At 40.9% G+C, this 19,209-nt stretch overlaps 1 protein-coding gene across 1 annotated transcript in view; it reads right to left on the bottom strand.

The window, feature by feature from the left end:
- Nucleotides 1-19,209, bottom strand: part of LOC132826492 (charged multivesicular body protein 3) — a 181,076-nt gene that overhangs the window by 22,277 nt on the left and 139,590 nt on the right. The gene's annotated exons all lie outside the window — the stretch shown is intronic.

Here is a 19,209-nt window from a genome sequence, read left to right as displayed (position 1 = left end):
ATGAAGGTCATTACAGAGTCAGGAGGCATGAGGAGGTATTTGAAAACGAAGATGAAAACTTCAGAATCAAGGCATTGTTTGAGAAGAACCCAATATAGGATCGCAAGCTCAGGTGGGATACATGATTATATGGGTAAAAAATGAGGTCTACAGATGCTGGAGATCACAGCTGAAAATGTGTTGCTGGTTAAAGCGCAGCAGGTTAGGCAGCATCCAAGGAATAGGAAATTCGACATTTCGGGCATAAGCCCTTCATCAGGAATGATTATATGAACATGATTATATGCACAATATTTGCTTCAGTCAAGCAGTCTTGAATGACCTCCATTGCTAGAAGATAGAAAATGAGACACATATCAAGAATGCTTTCATCAAATCTAGAAGTAACATCTAGAGGTAAAAATCTGGAATTAAAATTCTAACGATGACTATGAAACTATTGTTGATTGTTCACTTCACTAATGTTCTTTAGAGAAGAAAACTGCTTTCCTTATCTGGTTTGGTCTATATGTGACTCCAGATCCCAGTACAGGAGTTGAGAGGTCATGTTGCTGCTATACAGGACATTGGATAGGGCACTTTTGAAATATTGCATGCAATTCTAGTCTCCTTCCTATTAGAAGGATGTTGTGAAACTTGAAAGGGTTCAGAAAAGATTTACAAGGATGTTGCCAGGGTTGGATGATTTGAGCTCGAGGGAGAGGTTGAATAGGCTGGGGCTATCTTTTGTGTGTGGAATGGGCTGCCAGAGGAAGTGGTGGAGGCTAATACAATTGCAACATTTAAAAGACATCAGGAAGGGTCTATGAATAGGAAGGGTTTAGAGGGATATGGGCCTGCTGCTGGCAGGTGGGACTAGATTGGGATGGGATATTTGGTTGGCATGGACGAGTTGGACTGAAGATCTGTTTCTGTGCTGTACATCTCTATGCTCTTTGACTCTAATTGCCCTCTGAAATGGTCTAACAAGCCTCTCAGTTGTAGTAATCACAACAAAGTCTAAAGAACAAGATAAAACCAGATGGGCCATCAGGCATCAATAGTGGCAAACACAACCTGTCAACCTTGCAACATCCTCCTTACTAACATCTGTAGGCTAAAGTTGGGAGGGCTGTCCCACAAACAAGTTAGACAACAGTCTGATATATCAAACTCCAGAATCACACCTTACAAACAACAATGTTATCATTTCTTAGAGGTGTGTCCTGTCCTGTCCCACCAGTAGGACAGACCTAGCAGAGGTGGCAGCATAGTAATATATAGTAGGGAGAGAGTTGCCTTGGGCAATCTCAACATTGACTCCAAATCTCATAACGTCTTATGAGACTGGTTACAACATATATCTAGCACCCCTGCCTTGACTGATGAATCATTATTCCTCCATGTTGAACCTCACTTTGAGGAAGTAATGAGGATGGCAAAGGACCACAATGTGCTCTGGAATGGAACGCATCAATGTCCACCACCAAGAGTGGCTCAACAGCAGGTCCTAAAGGGCATTGCTGCTTTTTGTTGGATCTGTGGCAGGTGGTGAGGAAACCATCAAGAGAGAAAAACATATTTGATCCCATCCTTACCATTCTGCTGGCTGCAGATACATCTGTCCATGAAGTATTAGTGAGAGTGACAGTCCTTGTGGAGATGAAGTCCCACCTTCACATTGAGAACTCCCTCCATGTTCCATGGCAATATCACCTCGCTAAAAGGGTCAGATTTTAAATAGAACTAACATTCGATTTTTTGTTGTCACATGTATTAAGGTACGGTGCAAAGTTTTGTTTTGTGTGCAGTACAGGCAGATCATAACATACAAGGACAAATAGACCATAGAGTGTTTAGAGTGAGGCATACAAAGTTACAGTTGCACAGGAGATGCACAAAAACAAGATCAACATTAAATTTGAAATTAGAGACGTCCATTTGGCAGGCTAAAAACGGCGGGGAAGAAGCTGTACTTGAACCTTTTGGTACTTGTGTTTAAGCTTCTTTGCCTGACGGAAAAGGTTAAAAGAGAGTATAACTAGGCTGGGAAGGGTCTTTCATGATGTTGGCTGCTTTTCTGTGGCAACGAGAAGTGTAGATGAAGTTAATGGATGGGAGGTTGGCTTATGTGATGGTCTGGGCTGCATTCACAACTTTCTGTAGTTTGCTACAGTCCTAGGCAGGACAGTTGCCATACCAAGCCATAATGCACTCAGATAGAAATCTTTCTATGGTGCATCTGTAAAAGTTGGTGAGGGTCCTTATGGACATGCCAAATTTCCTTAGCCTCCTAGGCAAGAAGAGGCATTGTTGTGCCTTTTTGACCATTACATCCCTGTGCGAGGACTAGGACAGACTGTTGGTTATTGTCACTCCTAGGAATCTGATGCTCTTGACCCTCTCCACTTCAGCGCCATTGATGTAGATTGGGGAGTATCCTTCTCCTTTCTTCCTGAAGTCAACGATCAGTTCTTTAGTTTTGTTAACATTGAGGGAAAGATCGTTATGTTTGAAACACAACACCAAACATTTGATCTGCTTCCTGTATTCTGTCTCATCATTTTGTTTGATATCCAGTCTACAATAGTGGTGTTGTCAGTGAACTTGTCGATGGTGTTTGGATGTATTTAGCCACACAGTCATGAGTGCACAGAAAGTATAGTACGGGGCTGAGTATGCATCCATGTGAGCACTGGTGTTGAGGATTATCATAGAGGAGATGTCATTGTCTATCTTCGCTGATTGCGGTCTGTAGGTCAGGAAGCTGAGGATTCATTTGCAGAAGGCAGAGCCGAGAAATAGGTTTCGGTGTTTGGAGATCGACTTGGCTGGGATTATAGTGTTGAAGATGGAGCTGTAGTTCGTAAGTAGAAACCTGACATAAGCCTCCTTATCCAGATGTTCCAAGGATGAATGTAGGGCTAATGGAATGGCATCTGCTGTGGACCTGTTGTGCCATTAAGCAAAGGATTGAGGCAGGCTGGGAAGCTAGAGTTGATGTGGGCCCTGGCTAGCATCTCAAAGCATTTTATAATCATGGAGGTCAGAGCCACCGGATGATAGGCGTTGAGGGACGTTGCATATGTTTTCTTTGGTATTGGGATGATGGTGGTCTTCTCGAAGTAGGTGTGAACTTCAACTTGTAGCAAGGAGAATCTGTACTCCCGCCAGCTTGTCTGCTCAGGATCTGTGTGCACAGCTGGGACCTCCACCTGAGCTAACCACTTTCCTCGGGTTCACCCTCAAGAAGACTGATCTGACATCTGCAGCGGTGACTGAGGGAAAAGGTGTGTATGGAGCTGTCAGGGCAGGGGACACTGTTCCACTGGCATTCTGCTCGAACCGAGCGTCAAAAGCATAAAGTGCATCATGAATGAATAAGTTTTTGTTCACTACTTTCTTCTGCTTCATTTTGTATGTCGTGTAGGCCTTGCCACAGGTGGCAGGTGTCCGTGTGGTTGGTTTGGGTCTCTAACTTGGTCCAGCAATGCCTCTTGGCATATCTAATGGATTTGCCATTAGAGGTCATATCTGGATTTCTTGTAAAGCTCTAGGTCATCTGTCTCAAATGCCGCATGCCTGGTCTTCAGTGGCCAATGGATTTCATAGTTTATCCGAGGTTTCTGGTTGGACAACATACGGATTGCCTTCTTTGGCACACAGTTCCCATTATCAATGAAGGGGGTGCCCAGCATATCAGTGCAATAGATAAGGTTGAAACACAGATGCTAGTTTTCAGCCAATTCGATTCACTCCAATGTGATACCAAGAAACAGTTAGAGGCATTGGTTACTGAAAAGGAGATGGATCATGATCATATTCCAGCATATCAGAGCATAGACAGGTGATGTTAGGAACAAGGAAATAGGCAGTCTTAGTGATGTGAATGTATGCCCAAGAACCAGCATGGGTTGTAAATATCTGACTGGTCTTGAACTGTGTCAGTAAGAAAGATGGATTCAGTAGCTCAGAATGGAGTTTAGAAGAGGGACTGAAAACAAAGGCATCAATCTCCTTAAATTTATTTGGAGTACAACTAATAGGTGAAATATGCCTGATTATTCAATTTTCTAACTCAAATCTTTTCATCTCTAACAGTACCTTAATTAATTCCAGCTGTGACATTTCTTCCAATTCTAAACATCGATTAATCACTAGAAACATCTCATCATTATTAAATACATCTTTTACTTCTACCTTTAATTTGAATTCTAACTCTCACCTTAGCTTTAGTCAAGGATTCCATATAATCCACTATTGTGTCTTGCACCTCAAGAAAACTCTTAACAATATTCAAAGCCATCTTCAAATTTTGTGCAATAAATTTCAGTGCCACACAACTGTTTATGTCCAGAACTGTCTGTTACTTTAAAAAGACACAGATTCCTCTTAAATTCAATGAATTAAAATCCCATAGCAGCCCCCAATTCTGTGATCCCTGCTGATATTATCTGAAACTATCCAAAAACTGTTGATAGATGGTTTTAATTTAACAAGGTGACCTTTCATTAAACACAAACACGCAATACTGAAATTTTAGTTCTAACAATAAAACAGAAGTTTATTTGCAAAAGAAAAAATAATTGAATGAATCAAGCTAGTTATATATGATCCAATTTGAATGCTCATAAACATAAGAAAAATAAAATCCCATCCATCCCAAAATCATCACTTTACACTCATACACCAGAGAGAATTTTCTTCTCTATCGCATCTGCAGGTTTAACTTAACTGTTTCTTTCGATTCTTAGTCTTGAGAGGTTGGTGGTGTCTTCCGTGATTAGTCACATAACTGAGCTTAGACTTTCTCCTCTTTAAATAACATTTTAATGGTTTTAACCAATAACCTCTGATCTGGAACTTTCAAGCTAAAGTCCTTACATGGAGTTAACCTATTTCCTAACAATTCTAAATTATTTCCTTTCTTCAGATAAAATTTTTCATTTACCTCATTTCTACCAGAATCTCTGAGAAGTAAAAAGTAAAATCTTTCCATGTTGTGTTTTTCCCCGAACAAATCCTGTTCCTTTGAAACAGAAAGCAAGTTAATGCTGCTCAAAGTTTAGACTGCTCATAAAACTTTCCTAGTGTAAATAAATTATATTAATACCTCAATAATCTCTCACATTCTTTTTAAGAAAGAATAGTCCAGAGATACTAACAAGTTAATCACAGACCACCTAAAAAAACACAGACCAAAATCTACATACCATTAGCTCAAATCTAAATTCTAAAATAAATAACATTTATTACATATTTATAACATACACATTACATGCACGAGTTGTAAAAAGCTGAGAACACAATAAAATCCTCTGAGGGATTTGACTTATCACATCCTGTCAACCAGAAAAAAACCCATTTATCCACTCTCTCAGTTGTCTGCCAGCTATTCTTCTTACCATGTTAATATTGAATTAATTACATCATGAACTCCTACTATGATTAATAACATTTTTATTGACACCTTGTTCAATGCATTCTAGGTCTCCAAATGTGATACTCTACAGGCTTCCTTTTATCTAAAATGCACTCCCTTTGCCAGGAAGAAAAAAACAAAGAGTACTCCTTAAACAGAGAACAAAACCACTGAAGAATTCTGAGGTGCAGAGGGATTTAGATGTTCTGGCGCATGAGTCACAAAACATTAATACACAGGCACAGTATGTAATTGAGAAGCCTAATGGGATGCAACCCTTCATTATGACATCAATTGAATATAAAAGTAAGGTTGTTCTGCTTCAGTTACACAGAGCATTGGTGAAACCACAACTCAAATCTGTACGCAATATGGTCTCCTTTTTTAAGGAAGAATGTAGATACATTGAAGGCAGTTCAGATTAGGTTGGAAAGGATATTTTCCCTTAAGAGTTATGCCAGAACTAATGGGCACCACTTTAAAATTAGGAATTGCCATTTAAAGGCAGAGATAAGGAGAGTTGTGAGACTTTGGAACACTCTGCCTCAAGTAGCTTTGCAGATGGTGACATTGAATGTTTTAAACAGAGATGAATAGATTCTTGTCAAGCAGGGGAATTGAGGATTTGTGAGTTTGGAATTTGACACATAGATGGAGCAGCATTAATTCATTGAATGTCAGAGCAGGTTCAGGGGGCCAAATGTTCTACTTCTGCTCCAACTTTTAGTATTTGCACACAAAGAACTTTTATAAATTGCTTAGCCATGATTTCACTTTCACAAAATTTTGCTGATTTTTTCCAATTGCCTTGTGATTTTCCCTCATGTCGTCTAACTCTTTTGCTAATTATGTGTCCTCTGATTACTGTTCCTCCTACCGCTGGAAACAAATTCTCCTTATTCTATTAAAACTGATTGCAATCATAAAAGAACTGAACATAAATTCTGGTAAGTGAAATAAATATGTAGATTTATAGGGAATGCAATTGTTTTGCTGTTGCAGACAGCTGACATCTACACAAATGTTACCTACCACTTATCAGTCCAAATAAGGTTCCGCTGCCTCTTAGTCAGAGAATCATGGGCTCTGAAGGGATTAGTGTTTTGTTTAATGATGTTGAACCTGCAAAAAGAACTATCAAAATATTCAAGATGTAAGTAACTGAATGAATCTGTAAATTAGAAGTGGTGACAAGGTAGGAGATAATTTTGCTGATAATGACAGTGCAAGGTTAGACGGATTAAGACACTTTTTAAAAATAAATTACTAGGTCCCCTTTTTTATGAAAAATAATGAGTGAATGAACACTCGGGAAAGCCAGGGTATAAAAGGGGGCTGGATGCTCTGGATGCAAAGAGGAGGAGAATGATGTCAGGAAAAGGACCAAATGTAGTTTGTTTTTATATAATCATGTACATCACAAACAAGGGTATAATCCATATGATAATTACATGCAACGTTGAATTGTCAGAAGGGCAATATAAATGTATGGGAGACATTTTATATCAGTAATCTGAGAGTACTCTCCTTGTGTGTATACTTGTACTGATCAACTACTGCTTGATTTACTTTACAGTAGAGTCATGTTGAAAACCTTTAATATTTCTACACCAGTTCAAACCCTTCTCCAGAGACTTGGCACCAAATCAAGGCTAATACATGATGAACTACTGATAGAATCATACAGATGTACAGTATGGAAATAGACCCTTCGGTCCAACCCGTCCATGCCGACCAGATATCCCAACCCAATCTAGGTCCACCTGCCAGCACCCAGCCCATATCCCACCAAACCCTTCCTATTCATATACCCATCCAAATGTGTATTAAATGTTGCAATTGTACCAGCCTCCACCACATCCTCTGGCAGCTCATTCCATACATGTACCACCCTCTGCGTGAAAAAGTTGCCCCTTAGGTCTCTTTTATATCTTTCCTCTCTCACCCTAAACCTATGCCCTCTAGTTCTTGACTCTTCAACCCCAGGGAAAAGACTTTGTCTATTTATCCTATCTATGCCCCTCATAATTTTGTAAACCTCTATAAGGTCACCCCTCAGCCTCTGACGCTCCAGGGAAAACAGCCCCAGCCTGTTCAGCCTCTCCCTGTAGCTCAGATCCTCCAACTTTGGTAACATCCTTGTAAATCTTTTCTGAACCCTTTCAAGTTTCACAACATCTTTCCGATGGGAAGGAGACCAGAATTGCACGCAATATTCCAACAGTGGCCGAACCAATGTCCTGTACAGCCGCAACATGACCTCCCAACTCCTGTACTCAATACTCTGACCGATAAAAGAAGGCATACCAAATGCCTTCTTCACTATCCAGTCTACTTGCGACTCCACTTTCAAGGAGCTATGAACTTGCATTCCAAGGTCTCTTTGTTCAGCAACACTCCCTAGGACCTTACCATTAAGTGTATAAGTCCTGCTAAAATTTGCTTTGCTTTGATGTACAACTGAATCAGTCCAATTTAAATCAGCCATTAAACTTAGACCGCATCTAGCAGCTCATGTGGATGCAATAGATTCCATGATATTACTCAAAGAGGAGAGAGCTCTTGTGGCACACCTGGACCAAGAGGCTCAGGTTCAAGTCTCACCTGCTCCAGAGGTGTGTATTGTAATATCTTTTGAATGCGTTGATTAGAAAATATCTATTCAAAAAGGAGCAAACTTTGCCCAATGTTTATCCTTTAGCGAACATCACAAACACATAAATTGGTCATTTATCACATTCAAGTTTGCTAATAGGTATCTTGTTGCCTGCAGGTTGGTTGCATTAGTCCCCCAAATGACAAAGGTATCTAATTGGCTTTGGTATGTCATGCAATTCACTATAGAAATGCATAGTAGGATTTTGTGGGGCAATGGTAATGTCCCTACGTCTGGGGTAGAAGGGTTCAAAGCTCACCTACTCAAGCTGTGTCATAACATGTCCCAACAGTTGATTAAAATAAATATGAACGCAAGTTCTTTACTCAGTCCTCTTGGAATTCTCTTGATGGACCTCTTGAAATTCTCTCTTCTTTCACAGACTACAGTGTTTGCACTTTCACACACAAAATAGGTGTAGTGTTTACAATTCAGGTTATTTTTACACTATTTATGTATTGGATATGAGGTGATTTGACATTGTTTCTCTTGAAGTTAGTCAACAGATCATCTTAAACTTTACAATTAAAATCCTGTAAGTGTGAAACAACTATTTTGTGGGCTCAAGATTACATTTTATTGAACATGAAAGTAGCCATCATAAATATTATATTTTTGCAGCAATCTGAACTTTTAAATATTGTCTGTAACCAGTTGACAATCTTTTATAAGTAACAAATGTTGTCATTGTATTTCTCCTCACACATTCAATACTCTCTACTCCCAACCATCATCCAGGGTGGCACTGCTGCCTCGCAGATCCAGGGATCTGGGTTCAGTTCCAGCCTTGGGTGACTGTCTGAGTGGAATTGCACGTTCTCCCAGTGTCTGTGTGGGTTTCCATTGGGTGCTCCAGTTTCCTCTCACAGTCCAGCTTGGCGGAATTGTCAATGCTAAATTGTCTGTACTGCACAGGGATGTGCAGGCCAGGAGGATTAACCATGGTAAATGCGGAGTTACAGGGATAGTTTAGGGGGTTGGATTTGGATGGGATGTTTTTTTGGAGGGTTGGTGACTTAATCGGCCTCTTTCCACACCTTAGGTATTCTATAATTCTTCTCTCAACAAACACACACAAGAAAATTAGTTGTATCCTTTAATCCAATTTTACTCTAATTTTCTATAAAACTAATTTTAGGAAGCAATAACTGTTATTTTTCACTCTTAAATACAATGCAAGAGGAGGCTAGACTCTCAAAATCTGAACACACTTCAAACTATTCCGTTTGGTCTATTTTAAAATTACAATGCTTTTCAAAATCTTCCTGTTGTTCCCAATTTTCTAGAGCAGTTCTAAAACACTTCCTTCTAAGTTTGGGAGAAGATTTGTAGCTCGTTGCTGTGGTTCTGTTCGCCGAGCTGGGAATTTGTGTTGCAGACGTTTCGTCCCCTGTCTAGGTGACATCCTCAGTGCTTGGGAGCCTCCTGTGAAGTGCTTCTGTGATGTTTCCTCCGGCATTTATAGTGATTTGTACCTGCTGCTTCCGGTTGTCAGTTCCAGCTGTCCGTTGCAGTGGACACACACAAAAGAAGTTGCATCAAGACACTGTTCAGAAGGGCCACAACACACTGCAGCACACCAGAACTGCAAAAAGAGGAAGAAGAACACCTATACAATGTATTTGCCAAAAACGGATACCCCCGCAATTTCATCAACAGATGCCTAAGGGAAAGACAACGGAATGAGAACATGCCACAACCCAAAGGACTAGCTACACTACCATACATCAAAAACATTTCTAAACTTACAGCCAGACTACTGCGATCACTCGGACTCATAACAGCACACAAACTAACAGCCACTCTCAGACAACAACTCACTAGAACGAAGGACCCGATACCCAGCATGAGCAAAACCAATGTAGTGTACAAAATCCCATGCAAGGACTGCACAAAACACTACATAGGACAAACAGGAAGACAGCTAACGGTCCGTATCTATGAACACCAACTAGCCATGAAAAGACATGACCAGCTATCTTTAGTAGGCACACACTCAGATGACAAGCAACATGAGTTCGACTAGGACAACACTACTATTATGGAACAAGCAAAACAGAGAACAGCCAGGGAATTCCTAGAGGCATGGCACTCATCCACAGATTCTATCAACAAACACATCGACCTGACTCAATATACCGGCCACTGCAGCGGAGAGCTGGAACTGACAACCAGAAGTGGCAGAAACAAACCACTATAAATGCCAGAGAAAACTTCACAGAAGCGCTTCACAGGAGGCTCCCAAGCAGTGAGGATGTCACCTAGACAGGGGACGAAACGTCTGCAACACAAATTCCCAGTTCGGCAAACAGAACCACAAGACTTCCTTCTCTCTCTACAGTCAAATTAAATCTCAATTATATTCTCCTAAACAGTGTCTCAGAAGTGTAGAACTCCTTAATTTTATCATTCTTACATTTCAATACTCAAGATCTATGTCTAAAGTTTTTTAAAAAATTATTCATTTGTTAATGTGATGTGGGGATCACAGCCGGGCCATTCGTTGCTCATTCCTTGTTGTCAGAAAGCAATAGTTCACTATCTTCTTGAGCTCCTGTGATCCATGTGCTGTAGGTAGGCCCACAATGCCAATAGAAGGGAGTTCCTGGATTTTGACCTAGCAACAAAAAAACGGCAATATATTTCCAAGTCGGGATGGTGAGTAGCTAGGAGGTGGTGTTGCCCATGTCCTTCTAGATGGCACTGGTTATGGATTTAGAAGGTGGTGTCCGAGGTGACTTGCCTCCTGCACTGTAACAAAGAACAAAGAAAATTTACAGCCCAGAAACAGGCCCATCGTTCCCTCCAAGCCTGAACCGATCCAAATGTACTGTCTCAACCTGTTAGTCAATTCCCAAGCATCTGTATCCCTCTGCTCCCCACTTACTCATGCATCTGTCCAGATGCATCTTAAATTAATCTACCGTGCCTGCCTCTACCACCTCTGCTGGCAACGCATTCCAAACGCCCACCACCCTCTGTGTGAAGTACTTGCTGCGTGTATCACCCTGAAACTTTCCACCTCACACTTCGAAAGCGTAACCTCTTGTTATTGAATCCTTCACCCTGGGAAAAAGCTTGTCTCTATCCACCCTGTCTATACCCTTCATGATTTTGTAAACCTCAATCAGGTTCCCCCCCAATCTCCTTTTTGCTAGTGAAAATAAACCTAACTGACTCAACCTTTCCTCATAGTTAGCACCTTCCATACCAGGCAACATCCTTGTAAACCTTCTCTGCACCCTCTCCAAAGCGTCCACATCCTTTTGGCAATGTGGTGCCCAGAAGTGTACACAGTATTCTAAGTGTGGCCGAACCGATGTCTTGTACAACTTTAACATGACTTGCCAGCTCTTATACTCAATACCCCATCCAATGAAGGCAAGCATATATATGCCCACTTGACCACTCTATCCACCTGCACAGCAACCTTCAGGGTACAATGGACCTGCACTCCCAGATCTCTCTGCCCATCAACTTTTCCCAAGGCTCTTCCATTCATTGTATAATTTGCTCTGGAATTAGACTTGCCTAAATGCATCACCTCACAATTCTGAGATTTTGTGAAGGAAGCAATCAAGTTGGCTGCCTTTTCTTGGACGGTGTCAGCAGAGTTTTCCCCTCCCTGATTCCTATTGACACCACTTTTGACAGGGCTCCTTGATGCCACACTTGTTCAATTGCAGCCTTGATCTGAAGGGGTGTCACTCTAACCTAATGGCTGGAATTCAGCTCTTCTGTCCATGTTTGAAGTAAGGCTGTAATGAGGTCAGGAGCAGACCTGGTAGAATCCAAGCTGAGCATTAGTGAGCAGATTACTGCTGAGTGAATGCTGCTTGATAGCAGTATTGATGACACTTCCTATCACTTTACTCATGATCAAGAGAAGACTGATGGTGTGGTAATTGGCCAGGTTTAATTTGTTTTGCTTTTTGTATATCTGATCAATTTTCTTCATTGTTGAATAAATGCCAGTGTTATAGTTGGAACAGCTTGGTTTGGGAGCGTAGCAATGTTTAGAGCACAGGTTTTCAGTACTAGTGAGAGACTGTTGTCAGGGCCCATAGTCTTTGCAGTATACAGGGCCTCCAGGTGTTTCTTAGTATCACATGGAATGAATGCATACATGTAGCATGCATGTTGCTGAAAACCTCTTGAAGTCAAGATGAATAATTCACTTACCACATCTGACTGAGATTGTTGTAACTGCTTTACCATTTGCACTGATGTGGGGCTCCCACGTTATTGAGGATGGGGATATTTGTGCAGCCTCCTCGAGTGAGTTGTTTAATTTTCCAACATCGAGTGGCAGAACAGCAGAGCTCTGGTTATGGTACACAAGTGGGCCTGTTTGTATTTTCACCAGGTTGACATTTTATTTTTAGCTAAAGCGTCTGGCATTTCCTCCTGCACTCTTCTTATACCAGGATTGATCCCCAGCCTTGATGTTGATGGTTGAATGGGGAAGTATGCCAGACCATGAGTTAAAAGTACAATTCTGCTGCTGATCCATAGTTCTTATGGTCATTAATCATTTGGCCATTTGGACTATTGATTCCAATCTTTCATTCAATGAAATCATGGCAAATCTGATAATCCTCAACTCTACTGCAGTTCTGTGGAAGGCTCAGTGTACCCGAAATGTTTAATTTCTCTCCACAAATGCTGCCAGAGCTACTGAGCTTTTCCAATTTCTGATTTTGTTTCTGACTTACAGCATGCACAGTTCTTTCAGTTTTTATTTTGTTACATTGGCAGTTTGCCAAGTGTCTGGGACCTTTCTAGAATTAGGATTCTTGCAAGATTACTACCATTTCAACCACTGTATCTGCAACTACTTCCTTTAAAACCCTAAGATGCAACCCATCATGTCAAGGAGACTTATCAGCCTTTATCCTCATTACTTTCTTCTACTTTTCCTCTAGAGTTATTTCCTCCCTCTGTTTAGCACCTTGATTATTTTTGGAATGCTGTAACTATCCTTTGCCACAAAGACTGATGTTCAACTCTTCTGCCATTTCTTGGTACCCCATCATTTCCCCAGCATCATTCACTGAGGGTCAATGTTCACTGTTGCCCTCCCCTTCCCTTTTATATATTTAAAGAAGTTCTTAGTATCTGTTTTCATGCAACTTGCCAGTTTGCCCCTAATTTATGTTCTGATTATTCTTTTAGTCTTCTTTTGTGCTTTTAGAACTTTCTCAGTCCATAGAATATTACCACATTTTATGTGTTTTTCCTTTCAATCTGATACTGTCCTTAACTTTCCTGGTTACCCATGGTCAGTGTATTCTGTTCCTAGAATCCTTCTTCCTCATTAGAATATATCTTCACTGTAACAAATGAACTAGTTTTGTTAAAAATGCCTGACATAGTTCATCAACTATTGTTTCTGCTAAATTCCTTTCTCAGTCTGTTTCAGCCAAGTCTCTTCGGATTCTCATGAATCACCTTTAAGTTTAAGTTGTTTCCTACCCAAGTTCCTCTCTCAAACTGAATACTAAATTCTACCATGTTACAGTCATTGTTCCCTAGGGGATCTTTCATTGAGAGATCATTTACTGAACCTGCCTCATTATACATTACTAGATCCAAAGGTTACCTGAATCCCTGGTCGAGTTCACAACATACTGTTTCTTCATGGCTCCTCTGCCAGTTTGATTGTCCAAATTTTCAAGAAAATTAAAATTACCCATAAGATGCAGAAATAGACAATTAAGATTCTTAATCAACTCATAATTAATGTATAGCTTTTAATAAAAATCTTTCCGATCTCCTAATTTATTCTCTGACCTGTGGAACATATTGACTACCACCAGTTCTTCTTTCCCTTGTTATCTCACCGCCATTCATATGGATTCTGCATCATCCATATTAGATCACTCTTGTATTAATTCTATCTCATACAAACAAAGCTCCCTCCCCATCCCCAACCTGCCTGTCCTTTCAAAAGGTCACATAGCTCTGAGTATTTAACTTTGATCACATTGTAACATGTCTCCGTAAGGGCCAGACTATATTCATTAAACTCAGTTTAGTTTCTCAAAAAATGTTTCACTCCAAGCCCAACTGTTCCAGTCTAATACTGTTGCAATAGACTCTATCCACTTGTTTCATTGTGGTTTGGTAATAACAAAAGCTTAGGAGCAAGTGACCTATTACCTCGTGACAGAACGACTTTACTGGAAAAGCCAAGAATACTTTAGCAGTGGCATTAACAGCTTCATTTTATGTCAGAAAGCTCCCCCTCAAAACCAAATATCACCCTGACTTGGAATGATTATTGCAGTTCCTTTAATGTTGCTAGGTCAAATTCTTGGAACTTCCCAACACCACTACCTATACCCAAGACCTGTAGTAGTTTACCTTTTCCAAAGAAATCATGTAAGGACAATAAATGCTGGCCAAGCTATAAACACCCACAGCCCATGAACATTTTTAAAAAATAGTGATTGCTTTATAAAATACACAACCTTTCCTTTATTTTAATTTCAATTTCTTTTGTAGACTAAATGGCTGAACTAGGAATATATGGAAAACATATTGTAACCAGAACAAAAAGTAAGAGTATAAATGAATTCTCACATCTCATAGCATAATAGGATCCTGGTGACATTTTTTCCTTTACACAGGGTGCACAAGGTCACAGAAAATTTTGCATTCATCTGTGAAGTCAACAGAACAAACCGTGGATTTTCCTGAAGTTTGTAATCACTTAGACATGATGTTTACTGCCAGAAAGAATCAGTATTAACTGAGTAGAGAGTCAAACAACATGAAAACAGACCCTTTGGTCCAACTTGTCCATGCCGACCAAGTTTCCCAGACTAAACTAGTCCCACTTGCTTGTGTGTATCTCTCGGAGAAAGTGAGGACTGCAGATGCTGGAGATCAGAGCTGAAAAATGTGGTGCTGGAAAAGCGCAGCAGGTCAGGCAGCATCAAAGGAGCAGGAGAATCGACGTTTCGGGCATAAGCCCTTCTTATGCCCGAAACATTGATTCTCCTGCTCCTTTGATGCTGCCTGACCTGCTGCGCTTTTCCAGCAACACATTTTTTTAGCCCATATATCTCTAAACCTTTCCCATAGACAATTTCCCAAAGAACTATAGGCTAGTAAGCCTGATGTCGGTGGTGGACAAGTTGTTGGACGGAATCTTGAGGGACATGACGTACATGTATTTGGAAAGGCAAGAACTGATTAGGGATAGTCAACATGGCTTTGCGCATGAGAAATCATGTCTCACAAACTTGAGTTTTTTTTGAAGAAATAACAAAGGTGATTGATGAAAGCAGACCAGTAGATGTCTATATGGACTTCAGTAAGGCGTTCAACAAGGTTCCCCATGGGAGACTGGTTAGCAAGGTTAGACCTTATGGAATATAAGGAGAACTAGCCATTTGGATACAGAATGGGCTCAAAGGTAGAAGACAGAGGGTGGTGGTGGAGGGTTGCTTTTCAGACTGGAGGCCTGTGACCAGTGGATGCCACAAGGATCGGTGCTGGCTCCATCTACTACTTTTCATCATTAATATGAATGATTTGGATGTGAGCATAAGAGGTATAGTTTGCAAATGACACCAAAATTGGAGGTGTAGTGGACAGTGAAGAAGGTTACTACGGAAAACAACAGGATCTTGATCAGATGAGCCAATGAGCTGAGGAGCAGCAGATGGAGTTTAAGTTAGATAAATGCAAGCTACTGCATTTTGGGAAAGCAAATCTTAGCAGGATTTATACATTTAATGCTAAGGTCCTAGGGAGTGTCGCTAAACAGAGACCTTGGAGTGCAGTTTCATAGTTCCTCGAAAGTAGAGTCGCTGGTAGATAGGATAGTGAAGGCGTCGTTTGGCATTCTTTCTTTTATTGGTCAGAGTATTGAGTACAGGAGTTGGGAGATCATGTTGTGGCTGTACAGGACATTGGTTAGGCCATATTTGGAATATTGCAAGCAATTCCGTTCTCCTTCCTGTAGCTAAAGGGAGAGGTTGAATAGGCTAGGGCTGTTTTCCCTGGAGTGTTGGAGGCTGAGGGATGACCTTTAAAGAGGTTTATAAAATTATGAGGGGCATAGATAGGGTAAATAGACAAGGTCTTTTGCCTGGGGTGGGGGGAAGACTAGAACTAGAGGGCATAGGTTTAGGATGAGAGGGGAAAGATATAAAAGAGACCTAAGGGGCAACCTTTTCATGCAGAGATTGATGCGTGTGTGGAATGGGCTGCCAGAGAAAGTGATGGAGGCTAGTACAATTGCAACATCTGGATGGGTATATGAACAGGAACATTCCTGATGAAGGGCTTTTGCCCAAAACATCGATTTTCCTGCTCCTCAGATGCTGCCTGAACTGCTATGCTTTTCCAGCACCACTCTAATATAGAATCTGGTTTCCAGCATCTGCAGTCCTTGCTTTTACCTGTATGAACAGGAAGGGTTTGGAGGGATATGGGCCAGGTGCTGGCAGGTGGGACTAGATTGGTTTGGGATATCTGGTCGGCATGGAAGAGTTGGACCAAAAGGTCTGTTTCCATGCTGTACATCTCCATGTCTCTATTCATGTACCTATCCAAATGTCTTAAATGTTGTGACCATACCTGCATCTACCACTTCCTCTGGCAGTTCATTCCAAACAGTATTGTTTGATTGTACCAGAATGGGTTGAACTGGCATGATGAACTTTGTTTTGGAAAGAAACAAAACCAGTCAGGTAGCTACCTAGAAATGACTCAAATATACTGAAGCGTGTGGCAGTTAATTGCTACATTGGAGAATAGAATGTTCCAGATTTACTCAATAGGCTAGAACAAAAAAAAAGTAATGCCTATATAAAATGGTAGGATAACATTGAGACCTAAACCAAGAAGATTACGTTGGAAATTTAAAATGGAAAAGTGAAGGAGGTTAGTACATCAGTCGCTGTAGCCTGGGTTGAAATGCATTAACGTGAACAAATGCTCATTTTTGACTACAGCCTTCCTCATTGTAATTGTTATAGACTTAACACAAAAATGAATCACGATACATACAAAGCAGCAGCAGTAGACCATTCAGCCCTTTGAGCTTGCTCTGCCATTCAAGAAGATCATGACTATTATAACCATAATCCACATTCTTGCCTCGCTCTGATAATCTTCCACTCACCCTCTTTTATACCAAGAATCTATACACCTCTGCTTAAGGATATTCAATGTCTCTCCTTGCACCACCTTTTCAGGATGGGAGTTCCAACGTTTCAACCAAGTCACTTCTTAGACTTCTAAACTGCAGTAGATATAAACCCAACCTGTTCAACCTTTTGTCACAAGATAACCCATCCATTCCAGTTTGTACCCCCCCACCCCACTCCCCACTAAGGCACTAATGATTCTGGTAACATTTGTGGTCCAGCATCCACAATATTTCAGATGTTCGCGCCAGTAATTCTGTCTTGATCTTTATTCATATTCCACTTTGTTACGTTTTGTCCAGTTTGGATACGCTAAGACATGTTTTTCATGTCCAGTTAGTAACATGATTCCCTCTCATAAGGGGCAACTCCTGGATAATCTTAGTGATAGAGTAGGTAATCTATTATCTGGTGAGGATTAATGCAGTTAGTAAAGTTAAGTGTACCTCATTAACTTTATAAGGTTCAAACTCTTGAAGATTGAGAATAGTGGGAATGTAGCTTACAGAGAACAAGTGTAGACAATATATGGTATTTTTGTTAGCGAGATACTATCAGTGTGAAATTTAGCTCATAATCACCTAATTAACCAAAACCAACTAAAATGAATCTAATAATTCTAGTCTAAGGCATTAATTGTAAGTTTAAGACATGTCAGGAGAGACCAACCAAGCGGAATTTGTCATTTATCAGAGATGGAGTGTACTGGACACTGCCAGTGTCCTAGACGATCACATGTGCAGGAAATGCTACCAGCTGCAGAAGCTGGAGCTCCAAGGTCTCGACACTCGAGCAATGGTTGGAGACACTGTGGCATGTGAGACATCCATGAGGTTGAGAGTTACATGGACAGCACATATAGAGAGGTGGTCACACTGCAGCTAAAGGGAGTAGAAAAAAGATGGAAATGGATGACGTCCAGACAGTCCGAAAGGAACTGGCATGTAGTGCAGGAGCCCCCAGCCAAGCATCTGGCACCACAAGTGGCTTGACTGCTGGGGACAGGGGGAGAAAAGCCAGACAAAGTGTTTGATGTGGCAGTGGGGAATCATTTTAATGATAGTGACCACAACATGGTATGGACAAGGAAATAGGTGACTTGCAAAAGATGGTTTTGGATTGGGGAAAGGCATAAATCTGTGAGAGAAGCCACAGGATACTGGAAGTGTTGAATGAATACTTATCCTTGGTGTTCACTTTGGAAAAGGAGAATGTAGGTATGGAATTCAGGAAAAGGGACTCAGGAATTTACACAGTTTGACATAACAAATGGCAAGGTATTGGAAGCTTTGTCAGGCTTAAAAACAGATAAATCACCTGGCCAAGATGAATTGCATCCCAGGTTGCAATGGGAGATGAGACAGGAAATTGCACATAGACATAGAACATAGAACAGTCCAGGGTAAAAACAATGACGGCAGATGCTGGAAACCAGATTCTGGATTAGTGGTGCTGGAAGAGCACAGCAGTTCAGGCAGCATCAGAGGAGCAGTAAAATCGACGTTTCGGGCAAAAGCCCTTTATCAGGACAGCACAATAGGCCCTTCAGCCCACGATGTTGTGCCAACCATTGATCCTCATGCAATGTAAACCTAATGTACGAACCCTCAAATTTCTGTGACCATATGTATGTCCAGCAGTCTCTTAAATATCCCCAGTGACATCGCTTCCACAACTGCTGCTGGCAATGCATTCCATGCTCTCACAACTCTCTGTGTAAAGAACCCGCCTCTGACATCCCCTCTATACTTTCCGCCAAACAGCTTAAAACTATGACCCCTCGTATTATCAATTTCTGCCCTGGGAAAAAGTTTCTGGCTATCAACTCTATCTATGCCTCTCATTATCTTGTACATCTCAATTAGGTCCCCTCTCTTCCTTTTTTCCAATGAAAAAAATCTGAGCTCAGTCAACCCCTCTTCATAAGATAAGCCCTCCAGTCCAGGCAGCATCCTGATAAATCTCCTCTGAACCCTCTCCAAAGCATC

This window comes from Hemiscyllium ocellatum, chromosome 1, assembly GCF_020745735.1.
Source record: "Hemiscyllium ocellatum isolate sHemOce1 chromosome 1, sHemOce1.pat.X.cur, whole genome shotgun sequence".
NCBI classification, from domain to species: domain Eukaryota; kingdom Metazoa; phylum Chordata; class Chondrichthyes; order Orectolobiformes; family Hemiscylliidae; genus Hemiscyllium; species Hemiscyllium ocellatum.
The sequence above is the reverse complement of the archived record's forward strand: the minus strand, read 5'-3'. Positions and strand labels throughout refer to the sequence as shown.